Source organism: Solea solea, chromosome 20 (genome assembly GCF_958295425.1).
Source record: "Solea solea chromosome 20, fSolSol10.1, whole genome shotgun sequence".
Classification (NCBI taxonomy): Eukaryota; Metazoa; Chordata; class Actinopteri; order Pleuronectiformes; family Soleidae; genus Solea; species Solea solea.
In genome coordinates, this window is record NC_081153.1 from 9,878,419 (window position 1) to 9,894,712 (window position 16,294).

Below are 16,294 nucleotides of genomic sequence, written 5' to 3' on the forward strand. Positions count from 1 at the left end.
AATATACACAAATAATGTCCATCACATTCAAACCGCTGTCATATAATCAGTGTCATATTGTTCAGATCTTGTGTCGTCCAGCAACATTCCCACGCTGCACACAGGAAGTGATTCATTTTAACTCAAGAAACAGCAACAGGTCATCATCATCAGCAGCAGCAATCGCTAAAAACGAGTATGATCGTCCTCCTGTTAGATGGTCTTCAGGTGAGACCTGTTGCAGTTTGAGAAGCCATTTTGGTTGTGGATCTCTCCTCTTGTTTGGCCTTTTTTGCTTGGAGAGCACGGTGGAGGTCCTTTTTTATTGACCGCCCTACTCCACAGATCTCTATTGAGAGCAACCTCCTCCCAGTTGTTGAGGTCAAAGCGGCACTTTCCCAGGTGGGTTTTGATCTTCTGCCTTCCTTGGGTGCGTTGTCCTTTCTTAAGAGCAATTGTTTTGGGTGTGGCATGCATATGACGTGGCCTGTCCATCGAACCTGGTGCAGAGTGATGGTTGTGGTTCCTTTGAGACACTGATGTTAGTTTGTCTATCATCCCAGCTGATCCTAAGGATCTTGCGAAGGTATCGCTGGTGGTCTTCTGCTCTAAGGCTTTCTGATGTCGGCTGTAGGTGGTCCAGCTATCCACCCCATAGAGCAGGGCGTGGAGAACTACTGCTTGATAGAAGAGCAGCTTGGTCTTGGTCTAAATCTTTCCCTTCCTCAACCTGGCGAAAGCCCTGCTGGAACACCCTGGTCAACAGACTGCAACTAAGAAGCACCCATGAAAGCTTTAAGAAGTGATTTCTACTGCTGGATAAAAACAAAACCAGTGTGAAGTGGGTTGAGAGGATAAAAATGGATGCATCCTTCTCGTTTGCTGGGTAAAGACAGAAGAGTAGCAGGATTAAAGTGAATAACTACCAGGGGCGACTGCTAGAACAAAGAACTCACTTTGAACGGAAGTGAAAAAAATGAGTCCGTAAACATTTCCCTGAGCACTTAATGGTCTCAGTCGCTAGTTCTGGATCTTCTTCAAGAACACGTGACGTCAAGTTTGTAAATTATGTTCCCAATTAGAGGAGAGTAGACATGATACATATGGGTGGACAGAAGGGATATTGACCGCTGGTATATCAGCCAATAGGAGCCTGGTTGCAGGCATAGTGGCAGCCAGTCATGACATCACCCACACGAATCTGAACTCCTGTTCTGAAGCCTTCTGGAATGGCAATCTGGACCTTTTGCAACCGGATGTTTGAGGCATCACCTGCAAACAGGCTCCTATTGGAAGATACCAGCTGTCAATCCTCATGTCTACGTCAGGTAAGTATAATTAATGTGTATATGTGTGTGAGTGTGTGAGTGTGTGAGTGAGTGAACATGTGTGCCACAAGCACAGTATAATGCTATGAGGACATATGGCTGCGGTGTCTGGTGTCTGCAATGCATCTCATAGTCTGTGTAATCAATACCAGGCTTATGATGAAGTGCCCTCCCTCTGAGAGAGTCAGCATGGATGCAGCAATCTGTGTCTGCCATGTTGTGTGTGTGTTGTGTGTGTGTGTGCGTGCGTGTGTGTGTGTGTGTGTCCTCGACAGCTGCACACATATGCACACCAGCAACTGCTGACACTTGTTTTTCTAGCTGTATATGAAACCAGCTCACCCGTTTGCATTCTTCTGAAACTGTGCCACACAAACTTTGCCACACTCAATTGGAAATGATGGTGATGAGGATGATGATGATGATTTGAGCCCCCCCCCCCCCCCCCCCCCCCCCCCTCCCGTAGCTTGGCAGTGAAGCAGACACCATGAAATCCTTGTCTGTCTTCTTTCTGTCATCTATTCTTCCCTCAGTTTTACCCATGCCTCCCTTTTCTCCCGTCCCCTCGCCCCCACCTTACCCCAGTCACCCCTGATCAAAAGGATCTTGACCCCACGTAAGACGAGGAGACTTTAGAGGGTTGTATCCTCCTTCTCCCAGGAGGGATTCCACAAAGACACAGAACTAACAGACTGGAAAAACAGAAGCGTTCAATCTTTCAATTTCCTCATCTATATCAATTCTTATCTCTCTCTCTCTCAGCTCACCCTGTTCCTGATCTCTCTGAGCTTTTATCTCACTTCCCTCTATCTTCTTAGATTCTTTGAAATGCTTAATCGGACTCCCTGCTTTGAATTCATCATCAAACGTGAACGAGTGCGAGGGCTCACCCCCTAAAATGTGCAAAGGCAGAACAAGTAGTAAGTAGTGAGTGAGTGCATCATACATGACTGCAAAAATATGCACTTTCCAATTTAGCGGTGACATTTCATTGGCATAGAAATGTAAATTTGCTTCTTCCTTTGGCGCTCACACCCTCACATGGATGTGTTGTGCATGTGGAACAGAGAGGAACCACTCATTTACAGTAATTCCCGAATGGATTAGTGAATCTTGTTTGCATGTAAATGGGAGGAGAAACTCGTGGTGTTAGCGGAGGCTCTGATCCGTCTCCCTTTATTTCTTATTCCCTGAAAACGGTTGTACAGTGGAATTATGCGAGAAACTGTCTCAAAGGATTAGCGGAATATTATCACTCATGAGAAACCAATTAAGTGACGTCTCCTCCTCTCAGAATGGGGAGGCTGAGAGTGTTGAGCTGCATCATATTGATGTATTAAAGCAGCTCCTGATGCGCATCTATTAAGGAGCGCCGCATGTGCTGACACTAATGGAAGTCTTGGTTTTCTTATATATAGATATATATATATAATGCAGCATTAAAAGTTAAACATCTGTATCTGTTTTTCCTCCACAAGCCTTTGGTGTGAGATAATGTAATGTGGTTGATTTGAATCATTAGATTAGATTTAATGGCGCTGTAATGATCCCTAGTGGCTACTGTAGCTGCAAAGTGCAGACTATAAATCTATCACGCAGAAAACTGCGGATGGTGATCAGACCTATTATTAGGAGAGAGAGACAAAAATATACAGTGTGTTGAATATGCACATGTGCACTGATCAGGTTTATTTTATTTAACCGGGTAAAGTCCTGTCTTATACAAGGGCGACGTTGCATGACCACAAAGTTCAAAAAGCCAGATTACAAACGATAAATTACAATAATAGACAATCATTTAGGAATTCCAGACAATTTGACCGTTCAATGCATTCCCGTTGTCTCACATTCAGACATGCAAATGTACATCACACGTCTGCTTGTTTAGTTAAGTTTAGGTTCCACCAAATTTCGTTATTGGCAAATCATCGGAACAACAAAGACGGACACAGCACAACCAAATGTTGTCTATAGACTAAAGTGCAATTAAGAATTGTGGAAAATCAGAGTGCTGATTCCATATCAGACCAATGAAAATGTATATATCTTAGTTCTGACTCTGGAGAGCCTGTATCTCCAGCCAAAGCTCCCATAACGTCCTTCAGGTTAAACATAAACAAAGAGAGTCTTGCAATTTTCAGTTTCCTCTATCAATTAGAACCTTTTCTGACGGGAATATTAATAATGTCATAACAGGAATTTAAATTAAAAAAAAAATGGATGAAAGAAAGTAAGTGAATGGAAAGGAAGCACGGAGTGCCACACCTGTCCACCCCCTCTGCCCCCTTTTCCTGGGTCGCTCTTCATATTATTTGTCCAGCCGCCGACTCTGACCTTCCAGACTGATCAATGAACCCCAAGTCAGGCACACACACCCATCAGTGTGTCTGTGGCGTCTGGGCCGCTGCTCGCTCACTTCATGTAAGTAATCTGGGAGGCTGGAGAGGAAAAGCAACAGCTGCTACCCACTGGATGGTGTTGACCTCCTGCTGACACACACACACACACAGAGGGTAAGTGAGAGAGAGAGAGAGATATTCTCTTTGAGTTAGAGGATTGCCTTTCAGTCCAGATGCTCATTACATCAAGTCGCACACCACACACATGCACACACACAGGTTTGCGCCGCTATTCTTCTTAGGACACTGCATTGACTTCCATTCGTTCTCTAACTATAATTCAAATCTTAGCCCTAAACTCAACCAGTTCCTCGTAAATGAGGTCCAGGTCTTGGTCCCCATAAGGGACCACTGGTCCTGACAAGGTCAGTGTTAATGCCAGAGATGGTCCTAAAGACAAATACAAGTGCGCGCACACACACACATACACACACACAGATGCCTGGCACCAGTGACCGTGCCACATTCAAAGTAAATTCAATCACCTTTCTTCTTCATTCTCATGCTGCACTTCAACCTCACCAGGTCTGCATGCTGAAGTGCACTGAGTTGCTGCCATGTGATCGGCTGATGAGGTATTTGCGCACAAAAACAAGCACTTGAATGGCTGATAAATGTGCATATTTTATTGGTCAGCCTATAATTTGTTTTTGTTTGTTTGTTTAACTTTATTCATCTCTGTAGGGAAATTCCTTCTCTGCATTTAACCCATCCTCTACTAGAAACCTCCGTAGAAACCTTCGCAGTCACTGAGCAGCGCCTGTGGAGAAATGGTGGGGACTCAAACCGGCAACCCCTCCGAGTTCCCCTTCCCACTTCATGCTAATTTACAATTACAAAAAAAACCTTTTGTGTTGTCTTGCAACGGACAATGTTATGGTTGAGTGTTGCACTATAGTCTCTCGTCTCTCAGATTTCCTCTTCACACACAGCATTAAAGAAAAAAAAGTCACTTTAAAATGAGCAGCACGTGTGCTCTCCATTTGTGGGGGGGTTTTATGACATTGAATACTGTGAACTCGCAAAAAAGCTTTTGGTTGGAGGGCAACACTTAGAGAGATAGATATCTTAAAACCTGTGGGTCAAATGAGTGAATCTAATCTCTGAAGGCTCTGACAAAAACTGTAAGTGAAGTGGACCTTCAATCAAATGCAGTCAAACCACATATTTTTGATAAAGCCGACTAAATTAATTCTTAAATTTCACTGTTAATTTGTGTTAGACGAACTTTATTATCTCAAAACGATAAACACTAGTTTGTTGAAAATGGAACATTCCAAGAGTATTTTCAACACAACATCATCCGTCTACATCTGTATCTGCAACGTCTGAGGCCAGCGAGAGTCTGTCATATTCTCGCACCTGTCGGCGTAAAGAGCTTGAGTGAGCAAAAACAACAGCTGTGCGTAATCAGGGGCGAAAGTGATTTTAATCAAACAGCGGCACGGCTAATGATTACCAGTTATAGCAAAAGCAACAAGGCGAGAGGAAATCCATTTGGTGTGATGTGGATCAGGCGACACCACAAAACGCAGGGAGAAAGAAAGCTAAACCCCCCTCCCCACACACACCCCCAACAAACACACATCACTGTACTGTACACACACACACACACACACACACACAGTACTGATTAACAAGCTGTTGTTACTCAGTTGCCCCTCTTCTCTGTTCACTGACTTTAACTGCATTCTGGGAAGAGATCAATTCAGGAAGAACTGGCTGTCAGCACAGACTGTTCTCTGGAGAGACGGGGGGGTAGGGGTTGGGGGTGGGGCGGTAAAAAAAAAAAAGTGGGGTATGTACAGTATGTGGTGTGTCAGAAAAGCAAGTGTCTGCATGAGAGAGAGAGAGAGAGAGAGAGGTAAAAGATGTACCAAAGGGGACCAAAGATAGCCTATACTGGGCAGAATAATGAATCAGAGGATGTGTGTGAGTGTGGAAAGAGGGAAGAGGAATTGCACATCATCAAGAGAGTGAAGGGACAGCGGGGAAAAAGTGTTGTTGAGTCAAAGTTATGATTCATTTATATCGCGCGACATAGAGTAGCAATAATTGTGCAGAGGTCACAAAAGAGACCACTTTTCTAACACAGTGGTATTATAACACTGCAAATGAAAAACAAAAAAATCCTCCGACTGTCTAAAGGTTGTGCTGAAGAAAAAGGATATAAGACACTCTATATTGCATATATTCTTATAGCCTTATGGATATATACAATATATACAGTACACGCTCGTAAATCCTGGAGAGTCAGGGAAGGAAGGCCCAGAGGTGTTTGTATGAGTCTCTCTTCATTGTCCAGTACGGTGTCCTCCACGTGGACACATTGTCACAGTGTCCAGCGCTGCTGACGACCACATATATATTCATTGGTCGTCTCTCACCCCTCACCCTTCCCTCACCCTTCACCATCTCCTTACGTCCTCCTTCCCCCGCCACAGCGATTCTCCCCGTCCCCGACGAGGAAGACACAAAGTTTAACTTTAACAATACCTCCTCCAGCTACTCCTCAACTGTTGCTGCCAATTGTTTGTGCGCGTGTGTGTGCATGTGTGTGTCCGTGTGTGTGTGTCTTCTCAGTATTGTCTGTGAAGCGTATGGCCTTCTGACATCGCAGACAGAAGGTCACTGGCTAAAGGAATTCAAGTCATTCTGGGAATCTTTCGGCTTAATAGAGTTATAATGCACTCATGCTTAAAGTGCACACACACACACACACACACACACACACACGCCCATTGTATCACACAGTATAACATATTTGCCACAGTTCATTTCACAAATCATATTATCTTTCAATTCAGTAAATTACCTTTTTGTGTTTGTTGGATTAGGATGGAGATTGTCTATTGGATTATATTGTTGCGCTTTATACTGACACTATAGAGGATGTTCCTACAGAACCTTTAATATGCAGTAAGACTGTACTTAAATCTGCAGTCTGATCTATATTGTTGTTGCAAGAAGACCGGAGTTTTACATGTTTCCTCCCACAGTCCAAAAACATGCAGGTTTTGGGATTAGGCAAATTGGACACACAGTGGAGAGAGCGGATGGTTAATCGGTAGAAGATGGACAGATGTTTGGTCTTCACGAACAGAAACAATGGACATTGGGTTTCCGGTCGTACCCCAAACCTGTTTTTCAGCCACCTCGATTTTCTAGCTGTCGACTTCATCTCGATACGAAATGCACCACTTCCTGTGTGCAGACCAGGAATGTCGCCGGATACACAGAGAGACTTGTGTGGATTTGATAGGTCTAATCAACATTGTGTGGCCTCATTTTATGTAGTGTCAATTGCGATGTGCATTTTTTTTACACTGTCAGTGTAAAGACAGCGATGACTCCAGGTTTAAGTGCAGCTGTTTCAGAATGAGTCGTTTAACAATCTCATAAAATAGATCAGTTACTTTAAAAATGTGAATTCAACTATAAAAAGTCCACTGCCAGTGATAGTAATCAAAGTTGTTGTGCATTTGTCCGATAAAACTTCACTTATTTGAAATAATACAACGCGAAAACATTGTATTAACTCAATTTATGTTCAATTTAATCAAACAAAATGAAGGAGGACACATTAGGAAACATAAAAACAAACAATTCTAATTAAACCCAACTATGAATCAGGCATCATAAGGCTTTTTCTTAAATGATGCTATTGCTCATTTGTTAGACATTGTGACTGTGGCTAAAATCTCTTAACAATAAATGATCTTGATTAAGAATAAGAATAAGTCATAAGAACTCAACATCTCTCACATGTTAGCATTAAACGTTTGCAAACCACTGATCTCCTGAACTCCAGTGTCATGTAATCTGTAGAAATCAGTAGAATAGAATACCGACATGTTGCCTTTTGTGGCTTTTTGAACATCCTCTCATCTCTCCTTGCTCACCGTGAATGTCTGCATGTCCCGGATCACGACAGAACACACTCAGACTCACAGACTTAGATGACATGAAATCATGAGCAGATATCAGCGAGGAGAATCTTGTTGCATCTTAACTGTGGCGAGGGAGACACTCTTTTGAAGGACTGCACACTGCCCCTATTGTGAGGCTGCTATACCTTGGGGGGAAGGGGTGAGGAGGGCTTTAAATGATGAATGGGAGGCGTGAAGATAAAAAAGTATGCAAATGCTTTTGTAATCTTATGTGTGTAAGGTAACCGAGACATTTGGAAGTGAGGAGACAAAGGCAGTAAGAAGAAGAAGAATTATAAGACAAGTGCAGCAATTTCACACCAAAATAAAAGAAAGAAAAAAGGGCATAAGTTGAGGATTGGTGAAGCGACAGAGTGAGCGGGGAGGAGAAGTGATCGGACCCCCAGGGAAAGGCTTTGATGGTGGGCTTCCATGTGTCGGCTCCGGCTAGGGACAGATGTCTCTCCCCCTCTCTGAAGCAGCAATAATCAACAGGAGTTGTATGACACTGTAACAGAGGAAGAGGAGGGAGGAGGAGGAGGAGAGGGAGACAGAGGAAGAGGAGGTGCATAACTTTTTCTGTATTTGTTCACAAGCTCGCACGTGGCTGCATTTAATCTAGTACTGCACCCCTGCTTACCAGAAAATGTGATCATAATGAGAATGTGTTGCTGACGTGGACAAACTTAAACTCAGTGTGTGTGTGTGTGGGGGGGGGGACTCTGGTAACGTAGTATCCTCCAGGGATGCTGCTGATCCCCGTCAGTCACTGTGATTGATCAGTCTTCTGCCCGTCCCTCCCTCATTCCAGTCCCATCCCTGTCGCCCTCTCCTCCCACTCCGAGCCCCCGGGTGATTAATCAATCAGTTAGTCAGACAGACAGGTAGCAGTGACATCATCTAATACTCCACCCCACACACACCACTTCAAGACGCACACTTTAACTGCCCTTTAGTCTCCAAAGGTCCCTGAAGTAATCATATTTACATTCTCCTGCACAGTGTCACAGAGCAGAGCAGAGCAGTGTGTGTCAAGGGTGGCATAGAAAATGTGTGCACTGGAGATAACTTCATTCCACCGATAATAAAGAGGAGCTCATTTGTCTAGCACTTTGCATGACTATGTTACATTGTCCTCGACAACACACGAACCAGGAGGAAAAAAAAACAGAAAGAAAAGCAGTGTTCCCAAAACAATCCAACGTGAGCAGCACCAAAATATCTACTGCGCTTATATCCATAAATAAAGGAGAAGTTCATCTATACACGGTATAGTCCTCTGCAGACAGGAGTTGCAGCTTCAGTTATAGTATATTGAACATGGTCAGCTCAGGATGTGTAAAGTCAGTGGTCAGTAATTGGTGGCCCGTGGACCAAAACTGGCCCGGCAGAGGATTTCACAAATCTGATCTTAAGTTATTTGTTTGTCTTCACAAAAACAATTTAATTTCATAGAGAGTTCCGAGCTTTTATTCTGAAAAAAAAAAGTATTCAAATAGATTATGTTGCTGTAGAATTGACATTTAACCTAAATAAAGTTTTGGTTTCAAAAATAAAAGCCTGGTTTTGGGAAGTAAATATCTGTAAAATAACTAGGCTCAAGAAGAAGCAGTAATTCTTAAAATTGATACAAGAAATATTAAAAGTATGGGTTTGTATCTCACACACACATGTTTTTGTTTGTGACTGAAGACGTTTGAAGGCTCTTTTGCCTGATAAAGTGAGGAGGTTTTCGCCCAAATATTCAATTGCTTACAAAAACAAAATTGACCCTCGTCCACATTTCCCTGCTGATCCCTGCTCTATGTGTATTGCATTATATTATATTATGCACATTTATAAGGGTATTTTACATTTGTGTAGATGACAAATTAATCTCTTCATTTATAGTTTGATCCATTTTTAAGTAAAAGTGTACTTTCCGGTAGCCAATCCGTTAATTTCTGGCTCCATCCTTTTGTCACACATTCACCTGGTAGCTCAGTGGCATAGCGAGTTGTCTTTCAACTCAAAGGTTGTGGGTTTAACTCCCTGTGCCAGCAGCAAGTCAATGGGTGTAAAAGACCGATGATAGAAAATGTGAAAGTGTGCATGTGAATTTTAGTGTAAAGCAGCTTTGAGTGGTCGTCAAGACTAGAACAGTGTGATATAAATACAAACGAGACAAGCACAGAAGTAATGCGACCATTAAGACCGTATATAGCCTTAAAGCTTTATATGTATTTTATATTTAAACCATGTCAAATGAGTTTCTCTCTCTGTGTGTATTTTCCAGTATAGCTGTGTTTAGATATGGTCTTGCCTTGTGACTTTCCCGTGCTGCACACAGGAAGTGATTTGTATCATGTTTACGACAGACAGAGACAACGGCAACATTGTGCTACTGCAAACAGGTTGGAGTGTGACTGAAAACACAAAGAGGTGCCCACAAAACAACTCTGGAAGTGAACTCAACTGCCTTTAAAAAATAAAAAATAACCTGGTCATCATTCTGCAGTTTGACAGCAGAGGTGTGTCTTGACCCTGTGCTGCTCCTGTGCTGCCAGTGTGAACACATACAGTTAATCCACATTAATGCCAACGCTAATATGACACATGTCTGCCATAAGAATAACACCCAGCAAATCAACCTTATTTGTCAAAAACATGGTTGAATGAGTAAAGGGCAGGCAGGTACGGATATCTGGAGATTTTAACCTTTATTTCACCACATAAAGGCCTTTAGTCATTTAGGAGTGCAGTCGTTGAGAGCACATAAAAAACAACTAAAAACACAGGCACTGTTCAGTGGACTCTCGTCATCTAACATTTAAGATGGAACGAAAACGCTCACAGGATTAAAAGGAAAAAAATAAAGTGTCTGAACAAACTGGCAACAAGTGGAGGAAGAGCACAGGCTGTTGTACTGCAGGGTGATTGGGGATGATTGGACACAGGTGTGGGGACTAATTAGGCCAGGTGAGGAGCACACACACACACACACACATACACACACAGGGGAGGGGAAATGGAGGAACACAAAACCTGGGAGTGACAGTGTGACAGACACACAACACAAACCGGACTCCGAGTTAAAAAGTCAAATGTGGGAGTGTTCGTTGAAAGTGTTCCTTCTCATTCAGTGGTGCCATCTCAGCGTCGACGGCTTCAGCCCAAGAAGAAGAAAAAGAAGAAGAATTGAGGGTCACGTGACCCTGAGTGTCTGAGAACACGGTGTGCCAGTGTCGTTTTTGAAAGCAGAGGTTTGTGGATTTCGTCGCTCTAAATGAGAACTTCACTGTCATGTTTTCACAAACACTGCAGGTTTACACGTGTGCTTAACAAACACCACACAAAGCCACAGCTGTCCTAAATTAACAGCATTGGTCATTTTTTATTATGTTTCTTTAATGGTTAATACACCATTGTTATCCATGAATGTTCATATTTACTGTTTTACATTAATAAAAGAAATAGTAAAGCACATTATTTCTGACTTCTCAGGGAAGAAGCCCAGTGAGCTGGCTCACATTTGGCTATAAAAAGGTGAATTCAGTTTATTTGCCAAATAAATACATACAGTATAACGTTTTTTAGTTTTAGAAATATTTCTTAGGTGGTTTAAAGGTGTCAAACACAGTATAAACAGAGGAGCAATGAATATTAATAAGGATCATGATTCACTTCTACACAGACTCAACACCTTCTGTTGCTGTGTCTGTGTTGGTTTGTTTGTTATAGCGGATTAAAAAAAAACCTGAAACATTCTGACCCTGACTTTTACTTCCCCCTGCTGGACACACTCCCTCACTACACTCAGGACAAAATACTATATAATTACTCTTCACAGACATCAAAACCAACCACAACTGTGAAAAATTTAAGGGTTTTTTTTTGTTTTGTTTTTTCAGTTCTGCACGTTTCTCTCGTATTGTTTGTGCAACCTTCCCGACTTAAATCACAAATATTGTCCTGCACTTATAGGTTTTATTTTAAAGTAAACCTAGTAATGTGATACTAAATAAACATTTACAAATACACTCACAGGGATCTGTTGATGTCAAACAGTAAACACAGTATTTTAAGTTTGAATGTAAACACTATCTATAGTTTGACAGCTGTAAAAGAAATTGACACAGAGTTTCTTATGAGTTAGAAAGGATGGAGGAATTTGAGAGATGTGGTCATGATATCCTTTTTTTCAGGGTCACATATTTCCTTTTTTCCACATGCATACTGTATGTATACGTATTCTGTAAATACTGTGTATAGTATTTTATTTTGTTTGACTTTTGCATTTCTTCCTTCTTTTCTTTTCTTTCTTAAACTAATGTAGTGATCAGGTCGTGGCACGGAGGAAGGAGAATTTCATTTCATTTTGAATCCACATCTTAAAACCCATTTTTACCACATTTTATTTATTTCAGCTGTTGTTTTTAAAGTGCTTTTATAAATAAAGTTGTCTTGAATTGGATTGCAGAGATAGCATGTGAGTTTCGCATATGAAAAATAAAGCTTTCGAATCCACTGCGTCCTTGAATATGTTTCTTCACATGTTTTGTTAGTCATAATAATCCAGTAGGTGGCAGCAGAGATGCATGAATAGGTCAGAGAAGAACACGTTCTGGTAACTTTACCTTGAACATACACTGGTTCCCACACCTTATCACACCTTATGCTTTTATAGTGTTCTTGAAATGACTTCAGGGTGACAGAGTGGCTCCAGTCTTTCACAAGATACAAGAAACTGAAAGGTTTCCACTGTGAACAGTTTACAACTGCCCTTTTGATAACATATATAATCTTATCTGATATATCACTCACTCCAGAAAATATTATATGAGAGAAGTAAAGAGATGAAAGCGAGCAGGAAGTAATAACTGACATGTCTCTGGAGTGCTCGTAAATATATTGGCTAATGGTTTAGATAATGGTCTACTACCGAAGATGACTAATCCCAGCGTGTGCTCGCTCGTGGTCCTGTTGGAAAATTTCACATCAACAGACGAGCAGTAAAGTTGTGAACTCAAGTTTCCTCTGATGGTCCTTGTCTAATTTGTCTCGAGGGACCGAGGAGTAACGATAAAACTGCGCTCTCCACTGATGCACTCGTTCACCTTTAGTGTGGACCCAAACACCTTAGCCTGGTCTAACCCTAACCAAACTAACCCTTAACTTACGCAGTCTTGTATAAAGTAACTTAAAGGGATACTTGCTAGTATCTTAGCAGAAAAATGACTTTGATAGAAGTTGAAGGCACTTTTTATAATTTTACTGTTTAATGTACTTTGGTGGTTTTAGAAGTGAAAATAGAAATAAGAGAGCAAGACTAGAGAAGCTCTATATAAATACAGACCATTACCAACTCTTCTTCTTTTGGATAGTATTGGGTAGTGACGAGCAACAAAGATAGTAATGCAGTGGAGTGAAAGTAAGAGTTGCTAGAAATATAAAAACCCTAAAAGCAAGTATTCATTTTCAAAAAACACTTTGAAGTTATAAAAAAACATAAAAGTTTGTCATTACGACCATCGTAAAAAGACGGAGAGGGAGAGGGAGAGAGCGACTCCTGTACACATCACAGTTTCCATTCCAAACATAAATAAACCGTCCCGAGAGCATAACCATACACAGTCAGCCGCACGGACCTGGTTATGACACTCCAGCTGCTCTCGTCCACACATCACAAATGTCACATGACACTCGAATGGCATGTCCACTGTCCACTGATGTCAACAGAATGTTTCATCGGTCACCAATAACTCCGTGTGTGTGTGTGTGTGTGTCGCACGACGGTGACCTGTGTGACTTTGACGTTAGCGTCCTGAAACAGCAGAGTCAAAAAGACCTCTGGTGTCTCACGCGCCCGTGACCTCTCATGCAACACTGGTCACATGATCCACTATGAGAACAGGAGAGCTCAAACACAACACAGAGAGCAGACTGTTGCAGACGTGTTATCACCCGGCCAGTATTTATGGATGTTGTAAAAATGTAATTTTATTGTAATGACTCTAATATGATTTAACGTGATAATGGACTCCACGTTGCAGACGGAGGCTCACTGAGTGCTTTCCAGATCCTCAAAGATCCCACTGTTTTTGGTTGAACTCATTATGAAGTTAGCGTGTGTAATTATGTTGTTGCCCTAATGTTATTATCACTCAGGGCAACTGTGGCACATTTTGCAATGGGTCTGATTTGTCTGTGCTTGTTGGCAAAATCTCTTGTTTTCATTCTTCCTCCTCAGTCAAGTCTGAACATCACAGGAGGTTCTCTGATATCTGTGCCGTCTCATGATGTCCACAGGTTCACTGTTCACATTAAAAAACATGCCACCGACCCAAACATCCCAGTTCAATGTTTTCTATATTACTCCATAGCAGAGGCCTCAGACTCAAAATGACCTGGGGGCCAGTGAACGTCTGGTCAAAAGAAAAGAACAGAACAAAAGTCCAACAGCTTGGGGGAAAACGTACAGTTTAGCGGTTAGAGATTAAAATGATATCTTGATGAACCATCATGATGTTGCAATTGAAAATATTTGGGATGATATTGAACACCATTTCAAAGTAAAAGCATCGGTTTTGTATAGTTCACAAACCCCCCACATGTATGATGCAAAATAAATCTGTAAATAACAAAAACAGACATTAAATCAAAATAACATGTTGAATATTGGAATTAAAACACTAGACAAGCCTTTTATTATTATTATTATTATTATTATTATTATTATTATTAGTACTGTAAAAAATATTGTTAACTGTTGGTCAGTTTGGGCAAATTTTCATTTGATTTTAAAAAAAGTGTAGGGCCGCAGGATATCGACTTGGGGGGCCACATGTGTCCAACAGGCCATGAGTTTGAAACCCCAGCTCTATAGTCTATTATAATGTTTTTTTGTTATCGTTTGCCTGTATCTTGTTGGAGAGGGATGAAACTGGTCGGAAGATGATCTCTGTGATATGTGCAAACCATCCATATATATATATATATATATATATATATATATATATATATATATATAAATATATATATATATATATATATATATACATATATATATATATTTATATATATATATGTATATAAGTGTGTATGTGAGATCCAAACAGCCCACCTAAACACAGTGACATCACCAGTCTGGGTAAAGGGTCACGGTGCCAACAAGGTCAGACTATCCTGATAACTGAGAGGTTCAATGTTCTGTCACTCTGAGCCACATTGTCATCAAACATGGACTTTGACATCATCACACCAGTGTCTGTCTGTGGTCAGGTTGTGTTGTGTCTGCAGCACAAGTGGGGTCATGACACACACACACACACACACACACACACACACAGCCAATGTTTATATTTCGCACTTTTATGTCATTCTTGCATTTTTCATAAACGCGTGTGCTGCTTGGTCTGAGGAGGTGTGAACTGACGTGGGGTTTCACTTCCTCTCAGGGATTCCTTGTTTAGAAGAACAGCACAGTGACAGCGCAGAGGATTTTTTCTCTTTCTTTTCACTCAAGGGAAAGTTTCCTTTCTTAGACACACACAGTATTATGCACAGTGCTGTGATCTAATGCTGTTCGACCACATCACGTCATCTATGTTTTGAACATGAATGAACATAAACGTAGATTGTGATGGCACATACACAAAAGGTACTTTAAGACCCTTATTTCATAAAGGCAGATTTGGTGTTGTTAGTTTACAGGCATATTTATATTGTTGTGTAAAATATTCCACAATCCTCTTAGTGGTTATGAGCAAACCATGCAAGGCCACTGAACGTTATGCAGGAAAATGATAAAATAAACAAATACACATGTATTTATGCCAAAAACCCCGCAGCAGTTGTTGTTATTATGAAGTGTTACACACTGATTTGGTAAAAAAAACAAATGTTGTCTTACTGTCACCTATGTTGTATTGTTTTCTTGTTTGAAATACATTTTTTAAACTCTTGTCATTTTTATTGACGCTGTGTTGAAATGCAGGGCGTGACGTTTAATTATTGTGTAATCAAGCGTTTTCCCACACGTTTACCTCACATGTTAAGGCAAGAAAATAAAAAACACTGAGCCAGATCTAGGCTTTGGTATTAATCTTTGTATGGAGACGGGTATGGCTTCCAGATATGTCTTTGCAAATATGATGATTACCATATGTTTCAACTATTTTACAACCTTTATTATAATGTACATTATTATGGTTTTGCAGTACATTAATATCCGTGCAAATATGCACAACTATGTCAGTAAACCCGTATAAAAAGGGAGTAGTTGCTATTTTTAAGCCAGTCACAGCAGGTCTTAAAAGTCAGTTTCATTTTTATTGCTGGGATCTATTTTATGCTCTGTAGATTAACTGTGTTTATGGCCACAAAGAGTTGTTAATCCAGACAAGCCAGGTGAAGGTGGGATGGGTTCATTTTGTAGCTTGCAGGTAAAATCGTGAATATGTGGCCTCTTTTATTTTTTAGTTAATGCTAACTTTGTAGAAGTGGAAACACTGACAAAGTGTGAGAGATTAAATGCCCTTTTGTGTAAGTAATACAAGGGAACACACTTCATATATATATATATATATATATATATGCCTGAATTTATGGACACAAAGCACATGACAACTGTCAACTACTCGTCACCACTCAGGTTTATGTCTTTGTTTTCGATGTGTGT